Source organism: Myzus persicae, unplaced genomic scaffold (assembly GCF_001856785.1).
Source record: "Myzus persicae strain clone G006 unplaced genomic scaffold, MPER_G0061.0, whole genome shotgun sequence".
In the NCBI taxonomy this organism is placed as follows: domain Eukaryota; kingdom Metazoa; phylum Arthropoda; class Insecta; order Hemiptera; family Aphididae; genus Myzus; species Myzus persicae.
This window is the reverse complement of record NW_019100803.1, coordinates 8,943-21,861: the sequence shown is the minus strand read 5'-3', so window position 1 is coordinate 21,861 and position 12,919 is coordinate 8,943.

Sequence of the window (12,919 nt, the reverse complement as noted above, 5' to 3'; positions counted from 1 at the left end):
TAATTATTGACCGAAATCGTTTTCGTATCAATAATTTACGTTTGAGTGGGTATCTTAATTCTTAATTAATAAAAGCATGGAAATGGCCAAAATTAATCAAACTCGTTTGTTTCTATCATCGTGCTATCTTTTTCCTGACCTCAATTAGTTGTCATCTAATATTTACCCCTATTTTTAATTATCGAGATAATAGTTTATTTAAATTTATGGTGTTGAGGATATGATAAATAAAATCCATGTTCAGTATTTATTTTGTTTATACAATACCAAATATTCGACATTTTTAATTGTATTATTATTTACGTACACATTTTAAGAAGCTTTTTGGGTGAGGTTATCGCTGAATTTAAACTCAAAACATATATATAGGTACGTATAAATTAAAAAGATAAAATAAAATAAAGCCATCAGACGTTGTTTTTTTTTTTAATAAAGATAGGAAAACATAATTTATAACCATATTGTTATAGACAAACACACAACTGTATTCTTGTTGGTGTCATAGATGTCGTGGGTTCAAAATTATAAACGATTGGTCTTTATTCGTAAGGTAATTATTATTATAAAATAAAATATACGATTACAATTTTCAATAACATTTCATTTTACAATAACGATTTCTATTCTATTTACCTACTTGAGCATAGACATAACATGACCCGTGGTTCAATATAAAATAACAAAAAAACTTGATTTTAATTTTTTTAATCCCTAGAATCCGGAGTTTGTTTCTATAGGCACATCCTTATCCTTATATTTCTTATCCATATAGTCTCAAGTTTCAACAACAATTCACTATAATAACGTTTTACTACCGCAAAGAGCATCGGTAACTATACAATATTATATAAGACTATACATGTATTTTATTTTATATTGTATGCTGCGTATCCTAAGACTACATTACTTAGTCGATTATCTTCGGTTAGTCTTGACTCTTGACCGATATAGTTTGTTTCTTTCTATTTCAGTAGTAATTTCGAAGAACTGTACATCGTTCAAAAACCGTTTGACCGTGTATCATTATGATTATGATTATTCAAAGTAGTGCTGGCATTTAGTATGTACATATATGTTTTAAATATTAATCTCATGAAAAATAATTAACGTCAAAGCAATGGACAACTAATAAGTGTAGAATTATAATATGTTTACCAATGTATTATAATATATATATATATACATATAAAAAAAAAAAATAGAAAACTGGTATTCCGATAAAATCTTTTTTCCAAAAAGACATGTTGACGATAATTAATGGTTTGGTAAAAAAAAAAAAATACTCAGTAGATTAACTTTGTGTCATATATAACGAAGGTATGCAATGTCGAGAAATTTCTGACAAATCTCAAAACAATACGATCTTACTTTGCTGTCACGTCCAGTGAACTACTCTCACTGGAGTTCTCCGTATACACTCAATGTTTAGCGACCTGAAACAGCTTTCTTGTGCGTAAGTGTGTGAGTATATTTGAGTGTGTATGTGTGTGTGCGTGTGTGTGGCGTTAGGGAGGAAACAAAATGGGAGGGTGGAAGATCGTAAGGCGAAATCCTTTAAAATCGTTTTCACGCCTGATAACACATTGCTGGCGACAAATAGGGTGGGTATCATTTCCATTTGTCTTACTCAGACAGACTTCATTCCACAAAATTCCACCAGTGAAGAGCTTTATTCGGTGTCGAGCTATGGTTATAATATAATAAATTATAAAAAAAAATTTTTCACGAATTCCTTCCATTTTGGTCACCCCGCTGCTCAAAACCCGCAACATGATGATCATTGAACATTAAAGATCTGAAACTGCCCATCATGTCAATACTTTCATAATATATTAAATGGGAACTATTAAGTAGTAATGTAAAACTTCAAACATTTAATATTTGAGGTATTTCCTCATTGTTGAACAACTTAAAAATAATCACTGAAAAATTAATAAGCTCAACATCTTCAATTTCGATAGAGAACTTGCAACAATTTACTAAATATAAAATTAAATCTATCATCATAGTGGCATAATATATACTACAGATTGTAGTCTGCATTATATCAGTAGATATTAAATTAAAATCGATCAATTTCAACTTATGCAGTTTTTTTTAATTTACTCATGAAACATATAATTAATTAATTATTGCTACAAGCAATTAATAACTTGTATACGTTTACTGTATTGAAATCACAGAACGAGGGATTATTTTTGTCAATATAATTAAAATATAGAATAATGTTCTGAATTTTCAATTTAGTATTTACACCACGAAAACGTAGGTACATCCCAAACAATATAACTGATTTGTGTTTTACTGCAAACATTAGGTGCTCTAATAGTATTAAACACACACAAATCCAAACACGCATATTTAATTAATTTGATTAATCTAATTAATATATTAATACATATTATACAGGTGTATGCATTTGTAAATAAATTGTATAATCCCCAATTGTGTTGGCCCCACATCGATCGTTGGTTGATTTGAAAACAATTGGTTTTGAAGCAATTAGTTTTGGAACGTTAACGGTATGAAACACAATAACGAGCAAAATAATTCAAAATGTTTTGAAAGCAGAAAAGAACTTTTACCAGTCATTTCACTTCGAATAAAACAATCGAATCGTTTCATCTCCCAAAAGAGGAAAAGGCCTTTGAACTATCACAATATGAATATAACAATTTTAATTAAACATCATGTATTATATAAAGCGCAATTTATACCGCCGCAATAAAATATTTTAGCAATGTTTCAATGTTTCTGCCGTGACTGTTGGAAATTAAAAAAAATAACATTAACATATTTTATTTGTCCCGCGATCCAACGGTAAGTATAACTTTTTTCGAAATAAATCCTCTCAAAGCATTGCGTATAACCTGGGCATAGGTACCTGTACGGTATGAACGCTGCACCGGTGAAAACATCATCTGTTTGAGCTCCGAATTTCGTACCTGCGTGCACGAACCCAACGAAATTCGCGCCGCTTACAACGACGACGGCGATGATAATAATAATAATAATAATTATTATTATTATTACAATAATTATAAACACTATCGCGACAACATTCTTCGAGTAAGCAACGCGTGTAGGTACGACGCGCGTGTTGCCTTGTGGGTAATTTATAGTGCCACATTGTTTTTCAGCGCATTGTGCAGAAGTACCACAATAATATTACGCAACCGGAGAAAACGCGCTCATGAACACTGCCACAATCACTGTGGCGTATAATATACTTCGCTATTTTAGGTATGGGTACCCGAAACAAGTTTCTAGGGTGTTAATTTCAAACGAGCTATGTGAAGGCGTTTTCGAATTTAAATATGGGACGTCCAACTTTATAAACGCACTAGCTCGTAACGCATATAATAATCGCGTTTATAGCCTCTGGAAATGATACCTACCCATTTTTTTTTTTGTTTTGTTAAATTAGGTACTTATATAGGTAGGTATAGATATCTACCTATTTACCGATAGTTTTTGATTCTCTGTTTCTGTACCTATGCTTCGACACGTCGTCATTATATTACCGACGGCAGGTTGCGTTTCAAGTGTCTATACCTACTACAGCTTACTGACCATACCCGTGACACTAATGTAGCTGTGTCTCGTTTATATAATATATTTCTGCTGCAGCTGCATCTATTTGTGGTATTTACCTAAGAGCCGTTGGGGAACATAAATTTAAAACGGAAAATCGGACAGTAGTAGGTATACCACCCTGTGGTTCAATAGTTTCAATTATTCGAACACCGTTTGACGTAGGTAGGCACACATGAAGTATTAAAAATTATCTACATCCAACATGAGTTTTCGACAAAAAACACAAAACTATTATTAAATGCGATAAAACTCACCAGAGTGTGACTGTTATCCCTCCGATCTAATTCCTAGTGAAATGCAACATATTTCAATCGATAATAATATTGTATTCATGTATGTGTAGGTATCATATGAGTGCTAATAGTTCTGATCGATAGTTGCAGTTTTCGGTATAGAGGCATTCTAATATAAATAACACTTAAGTCTTGTTTTTTTTTCTGTCAATTACAGTAATAAAAGATTGTAATGATTTAATGTCTTGGGTCAAACAGGACGTGAAAAAGTGACTTCGATACATTTTATAAATTATTGTATTATTTTTTCTGGATCATGTTTATAAGCCAATGTCTTGATCGTTTTTTTTTTCAAAAATATTACACATAATCTTAATATTATTGTTATCTATATATCTACGATTTTAAGAAAAATGTTAGCTCCCAATTTTTTCGGAATAAATGTATACATCAATGGTTTTACCCATTTTACAGTCAATATTTTCATCACTTATCAACTATCACTATTCAAAGACGACTTATATTGAGGTTTCAATGAAGATAAATTCTCAACACTCCTCTATCTTTCAGCTGACATCATATTTAGGTTCTTGCCCCCAAACATGCCGACTTTAAACGTTTTAAATTAAATTAAACTATATACTCTTACTTATTTCGATTTCCAGTGAAATTGAATTAAGGAACTGTGTAAACAATATAAGGTTTAAAGAGGCTAATGAGTGAAGACTTGTTAGTACGCTTATAGAACTTATAAGCACGTCATCGCCACTGCGATTGTTAGGTACTGCAAACAGTAAACAATATTATTATTACAAGTGCAGAAAGGAAACTAGCATTACGTATGATGCTCGACTATTATAATATTTTCCAAATATAATTTCAGGGAAACTGTACTCGTATATACATATGTAAAGCGCTATATATGGACTTCGTTATATCACGTTAATAACTATTACAGTAACTATAAAAATTAGCGCCATACTGCAGTATAGCTGTAGATCGAAGACGCTGTTGGAATAACCGATGGCATTAATATGTGCATCTGCAGCAGGTTGTTAAATAGGAAAACATACACGGTCTAGGTCGAAATTGAAAGCGACCTTGTGATGATACTCGTAAATCGTAATATTATAGAATCACATTATTGACTATTGGTGTAATAGTGTGCACTATCAAGGCGAAAAACCGTCAGTGTCTACGACCACCGTACATATAATCATGGGTACCATGAGCGACGGAGACCTCAGCGTCAGTTGGCTTATGATAATACGCTTCGCAATGCACCATTGAAATTTATTATCCCTTCGAGACCGTACACCATACATACTGCTCCACTGTACGAGCATAAACGGGCACATCACCAAATTAAATTTGGTGGGACTTGCTCTCCGACGACTTTTATCATTGTATTTCGGTTTTCTTTGGGCCGCGCTCACCGCCGATAAACATAAATCTTCGTTTGAAATAAACAATTGTCTACATTATTTTTTTCATACCGCAATTTATCATACACGGGCATCAAATGGTCCGTACCATAAATATATGTAAAAATACATATTGTGCAAATGTTTTTTTTTCACAATTTTCGACATTCTGACACCATATACTATCGTATAATGGTAAAATATGTATTTTGCTTTAACTTGAGTCGTATGCGACGAACTATGATTTCCATCGATACAAGCTTATATCTCCTTTATGTTATTTTATACGAAGAAGCAAATCATTGAGCGTAAAATTAAAACTTAAATATTTTATTAATGCTCTATGATTTGTAATACGATAAACAAATATAGGATTATTTGAATGTTTGCATTCCACTGCAGCGGTATGGTATAATATTACTATGACTATAGTGCTATTGCACTGTAAAGATTTTACATTTATTTATTTTATGTTCTATACAGCTAGTATACCTATGGATATGCCAAGCGGCATTTTGTTGCAGTACAATGTATTTTAAGAGAATAATAAAACTTAATAAGCAAATAAAATATAACATCTATATAATACGCGTCGAATTACACGGTGTTTATGTAGACATTAATACAACACGAATATACACACGATTTAAAATAATATAAACGTAGCGCGAGCTCCAGAATAAATTGCAGGTTATAGCTACAGGCTCTGTAAGGATCAAAGCTTATATATTATACAGACATGCGCATACCTTTGACGAGAGAGAGAGAGGATCGAAGGTTTTTACTGTTTCTTTATACCGGATTATGATATTATCAATGGTGATATTGTAATTTAAAATAATATAGATAATAATTGAAAGCACGAGAAGAAGTCTTGCAACTCGCAGTGTGAAATATGAAATAAAACATATTTTAAATCACGATACGGCGCAACTTCAGCTGCATGCAGTCGTCGATCGATCGATTGAAGTGTTTAAGTGATAATGATGTACCTCCATAAACGCGCGTGAAAAATATAAGCGAATATTATAATAATACGTCTCACGGACAAAGGGCATGCCGGTCGCAAATGCATGTCGCAGCACATTTTATGTAAATTTCGATTTTTTACCGCAACGATAAAGTCGTAATAACGTGCGCGGCACTTAACAACGAGTGCAGCGTTTCAGTGCGGACTTACAAAAAAAAAATCGTAAAATTATTTTTACATCGAATACGTATTATTATATGCGTGTTATGGACATCTATGTTAATTTGGAGGAAAAAACACGAACAATCCATTGTCCGGGTAGACCACAAGCTGACATACCATTGTGACGTCGGCGGGTGTTGTGCTACAGTTGCGGTGTTAGTTAAATTTGCAAACAATGAAATTCCGGACGGATACATTTATACATATTCATTTTACGCGTATTCAATTTTAGAAATACGTCACGTCGAGGCATAAAAAAAATTGTATCGGTTCTTATGTCGCCCATTCATTATATATTATGTTCTTTCTTTTCATTTTTTTATTTTTTTTTGTCTGAGATTACTTTTTTTTCCTATACCGTATTATTACCTCCGTATACTATAATAAAGTCAATAAAACTTTTTAAGTTCTCCGTTAAGAACATATTCGATAAGTCCAGCGAGCAAAACGAAAACCTTTAAGGTATTATGTTACTGTAGTTATATAACTATAAATATACACTACATCTAGCTATTTATTTGTTATATTAATAAGTCACCGCGTTTATAATATTATAAGCTTATTGTCGTTGTTTACGTTTTCTTTTCTAATTCGGTCTATTTGACAGTAAAAAAATTAGCCAAAACTTTCTTGCGCTATTCTGTACGGCTCGCGAGTTGCGACCGTCTGTGAGCCGATATTATAATAATAAATTTTTATAGCAATTTATAAATTATAACGATTTTAATATATACGGATACGGTTTTAACTTTTTAAGTGTTAGTATAGAGTCTAACAGCATATTTATATAATTTCGCAACATCTCAAAATACACGAGTGTTATTCACGTGATTTTGCGGTGCTGAAGTGTAACTAAAACAGTGTGCATAAATGTACATTATAATAATATTATAGCACTTAACACTACCGCTTTGAACGTTTAAATCGACGACCGGAAGACCGACCGGAACGTCGCACTGAGGTGCAAGAAAAAAACAAAAATAATAGTTAAATGAAAATGTACTTAAAGATCCAGTCGACGGCCGGTGTTACACCCAACACTCGTTTAATACAGAATATTATGTTGCCTCCCTTTCCGTAACCTATTTCGTTACAATTTACACACACAAACACACACACACACTCGGCGCTCGTTCAAGTACCAAAATATACATAAAAATGAGCGTTGATTCCGTGACCTAAACCAATTTGGTAAATAATATTATATTAATAGTGTATTACATGTAATATATATACTGCAATAGTAATAACATTAATAATAATGAGCGCAACAAGTGGCTGGAAATCGTAAAGAAATACGGTAATTGTATATTATATAATATAATATTAATATACATTAATATTTAATAGTCGCGACACGGAAGACACGCCCGAGGGAAAGACGAAAAGGAAAAAAATCCTGTGCATATATTATTATAATAATACAATATACAAGAAGAATCCTTTGACTTAGGACGATCATTATTTCGAAAACGATTAATGTTGTTTTTTTTATCATTCTTGTTGAGTTTTTTTTACTTTTTTGTTTGTCAACTTATATTTTAATTCATATCCTGAAGCAGAATATTTAGATATTTAAAATTTAAATTTCTAACGAGTAATATACCTATTAATAAGTTATAACTATTAACTTATACGCATTTAAATTTTAAATTTTAAAATTTCAATGAGCAAAATAGTGCAACCATATTTTGAGGGATGCTATACTATGCCATTCCACTAAGCTTTTCAATTTTCAAATACTTTATAATTTATTAAGTACCTTATAGTTCGAAAATCTATTTTAATAGATTAAACTACACTGGAACACTGTGAAAAAAAATTGTACGTTTTTCACAAATGAATGTTAATTAATGTTAAAATGTTAATTCAAAAAAAATTAAAACATTACGAATAATGTAAAATTATATGTTTTTGTTTTTCAAAAATGTTGTTTTTATTTACCTAATGCGAATGAAAACCACGTAAAAAAATAAAAATTTAAAAAAAGGCAGTACGTGCTTTTCGGTATATATACCCCATACTCTCATGGTTACTGTTAAAATAATCACCCTGTATTTCAGACTTCATCAGTAGTACGTCGTGGATACACATTGGCCGGAAGAGTCGAAAAGATTCGTGTCGTGTGCAATAGGAGCTTCCTGAAAGATTGGTAGGTAGGTATATCGTGTGTTATTATTACCGTCGTCGCACGGACAATATAATATATTATTGTATACGCATATGGTATAATTATTATTTACTCGCGTGTTACTATAATATTATATACACACTAAAATATTGTAATATATGTATGTATAGGTACGTGTAAAAAAGACCGGCCGCCCGTACTCTCATGTATGTGTGTGTGTGTGTGTGTGTGTGTGTGTGTGTGTGTGTGTATGTGATATTATTTACGACAATATAATAATAATATTGGCGACTGAAATAATATATAGCTGGGGTACATCATCAAGACGCTTTATACGCAGATATACGCTTTTGGAGTGGTAGACGATAATAATAATAATAATAATAATAATAATAATAATATACAATATTACGATTATAGTGATATTTATTTGTTGTTTTTATTATTGTTATTAATTTTTTTTCCTCTCGATATATCGCCAAAACCCGTTTACGAAAAACTCACTTGCGTGTGTAACGCGACAAGGAGCACACGGTAAATAAGCTTCGGAGTTCAATAGGTGTGTGTGTGTGCGCGTGTGTCTGTGTGTGTTTATAATACACATTATATACTATTATATTATGTACCTATATATCTTGTACGGCGAGTAGTGTGATGTTACCGCAACGTGTTCGTTTTTTCTTATAATATTTTATTTTTTTATGTTTTCCGCTCCCTGCCCCGGTGAGCATAAATAAAAAAAATATTATAAAATGCCAGACAGCGGCACACTCACGAGTGTGTGTGTGTGTGTGTGTGTGTGTGTGTGTGTGTGTGTGTGTGTGTGTGTGTGTGTGTGTGTGTATAATATTGTGATACGTATAGAAATAGATCCACCCTTGGTCACATGCGGGGTCGTCGATGATTAAGCTCAGCGATTGATCTACGAGCGAAAAAACGTGATAACGCGTAACGGGTTACGAGTGATGGGATATAATGCTTTGCCTTTAATATAATATTATACTATTATACAAGTCGTCGTTGATAAAAAAAAAAAAATCTCCGCCATTATTATAGTATAATATTATTTAGGTATGCCGGAACTCGGAACACTCACAACTACATAATATTTTAGTACTTGCCAAATGATGTCGTTATGACATTATGGTTTATTTTATTTTACACGATGACCGTGTTATTATGACTATGATACACCGCGTGTGCGTGCGCACTGCACATCAATCACTAATGATTATTATTCAATATTATTACTGTATAATCAATGATTCGGATGGTACGATAAATAATACCATCTTGTTATTGTATCTTGTACCGCAGTGTTTACACAGTAGAAATACCGTAACAGAATAAGTCTTGTAGTTTTTCTAAGAAAACGTTTCTCGTCGCTGCAAAAGAAGACGAAAATTATTTTCTTTCAAACAACCATATTATTAAAAAAATATACAAGACTGTTTTTAAAGACTCGTATAATATTATAACGTTTGCAAAACGAAAGGTCAATAAAATCGGAACTCCGTCGTTATCACCAGTCTTAAACGCAGTTTTAAGTATAGCACGCGAAACGAGTATTTTGAAAACGTAGTGTTTATTACGTTTTTAATAGTGCCCATCATACACCGAATGTCTTATATACGTAATATTATAGTGCCCGTATACCGTTGTCGTTTCGCTGTGTGCAGGGTATAATGACGTAAGAATGTAAACAACTTCAAAGATCCTGGAATAAATCTCATGGTGTCTTGACCTACTTTTTTCACCGAGGGTCTTGTCGCGAGTATAAGAATTTCCTATTATTATTATTTTTAACCCCTCTTTTATGATGCACGCCAGCGACGGATTGTGAAGGTCCGCCGATAAGAAACGGATGAGATGTGATGGGGTTACTCAATGACACGCCACACGCGTATTATAATAGAAGTACGTTGTTTCAAAAAACGTCGTGATTTCGGTTAAAAACATATAGTAGTGCTCAGCAGTGTTTATATATATATAGCAGCCATTATAACCGTATATATGGTATAAAACGACGAAACAGAGATGGTGTACGACCGTCGTCAGAGTTAAAAAAATAAAATGGTCGTAACGTAGGTACCTACCTATATCGGACAATAGAAAGGGACCAGTAGAAAAGAATAACTCGAGAGTACATAGTCGAGTCGTATGTATGTATTTTTTTTATCGATCCCCGGGGAGAGTCAATGCGTTTCGACCTCAGGACACCCGTCGTCTTTGCAGAGCATATAATAATAATAATAATATTATATTCATTATACATAGAATAAGGGTACGTGCCTCTATATTATATTGTACAAGATTGTCCGATCCTTTCGGATGGCGGTGTGATAAGTTAGTGGCCATAAAACGAGCTCTCTATATGATTATAAACACTAATCTGTCATTATTTCGTCCAAAAGATTTTAAATCGACAAGAGACGAACTAATGGTAACCCGACGTCGCGCAGCACCTACTTAAATAATAATAATAATATTATGTGATCTAAGTCCCTTTATACTCGTTCAATTATGAACTTAAACTCACCCGCGACAGCAGTACACGTGTTTTAATTGAAAACATTACTACGTGTACCGTAAAAAATATTCTTAACGGACAATAACTAGGTTTAACAATAATAATAATAATAACATAAAGATTATTACGCACACGTCATACACTTATAATTGACGATTTCTATTTTTTTTTTTTTTTGTTTTTTTTTAATATTTTTATAAGTAAAACGACTAATAATTTATATATTATGCGTTTTAAACACTTATACGTTTGTTGTACCTATATTTTATTTTTACCAGTCCATTTGTTATAATATTACGAGTAAAAAATTATTTAAACGCTTGGAACACGCGAGGTCACGAGCCGTTATTATCATATCTCGACACACCACTAATCTTAATATTAAAATACTCGTACCTAAAGCATATGATTTAAGTAAAACGCACGTGGACAAAAAAAATCTCAGGTTTGAACATTTCGTAATTAAATGCCCGAGATAACACTTAATAAGTACCCACGTGATTTTTAAACAGTCTCTGTAAAACGAAATTATACACAAAAATGGATACGAACTTAACACTGTAATACTAATTTATGTATTATGATAGGGTCCGCAATAACATAATGATAATATGTATATCATCATTATGGCTATGATAATGATTTATAATTATTATAGTTATTATTAATAATATATATTTACTATATTTCGCTGTATGCAATTGTCTTTATTGTAAAATCCTGAATACAATTTTTTTTTAAAGTTTTTTTTCATTTCTTTAACAAGATTGGACCCTTATGAACAAATTAGTGTGGCGGCCAAATGCATCGGTTTTAAGTCATTATATGACGAAAAAGAAATATATAATTATGTACACCTATTATATGTATTATACTATTATATAGTTTATAATTATTATTTTTTTACCATACGATTAGTTGAGGATGACTGTACTCGGATGAGCAACTATTTTTTACTTTTTTTCACATAATATCTAGTTAATCAATACGAATTTGACTATTTTTTGGTTTTCAATAGGCTGTGGTGTGATACGATGTAGTGTAAAGTCTCAGTATAGATTGACAATTTGGTCTTAATATAGATTTGTTTTTTTTTTTACCATACTTTACGAATAATTAGATAGTTATATTTACAGCACGGGGCCGTTTCGTAGGAAAACTAATCAGCAATATCGTGACATTTTTGCGATATAAGAAAAGTTCATACAGAGGCGCGCGCTCTCTGGCAGACAAACCTCAAACACATAGTGTATTATAATATTTTACTCAATATGACCTGCTGTGGTTCAATTTTATTTGACTCACGACCAATTATTGTTTGTTTTAACGACATACCTTACAAACTTTTCGAAAAAAGCTGATTGACTTACGCCGTTTTATTTATTGTATAGAAACGGTCCATTAGTTTTACTGTTAAATCATTATTTTATTTCAATGAAATAAATTTTTAGTGAATTTTTTTTTGATTGTGAAAAGTATATCGTGACCCGAAATTGTGTCACGACTTATCGGTTGAAGACCGCTGATACTATAAAGACTATATTAGAATAGACGATGGCCGGGGAATTGTAATATAACTATGTCGCGAATATCACGAATAGGCTGTTTTATAGCATTATCGTAGCCCAACGAAACGACCCGTTTGTTTTCGAAGACGTTTTATTCAAATATCAAGTTTTTATATATTTTTTTTTTTCGTTCTCATGCGCCTCGGGCCTCGTAGCTGCTGCTGTTTCTGCTGCTGTTGCTGCTTATAATAATATAATATTGACTCGTTATCGACCGTCTTCGTCCCGGACGGCTACCTGCACC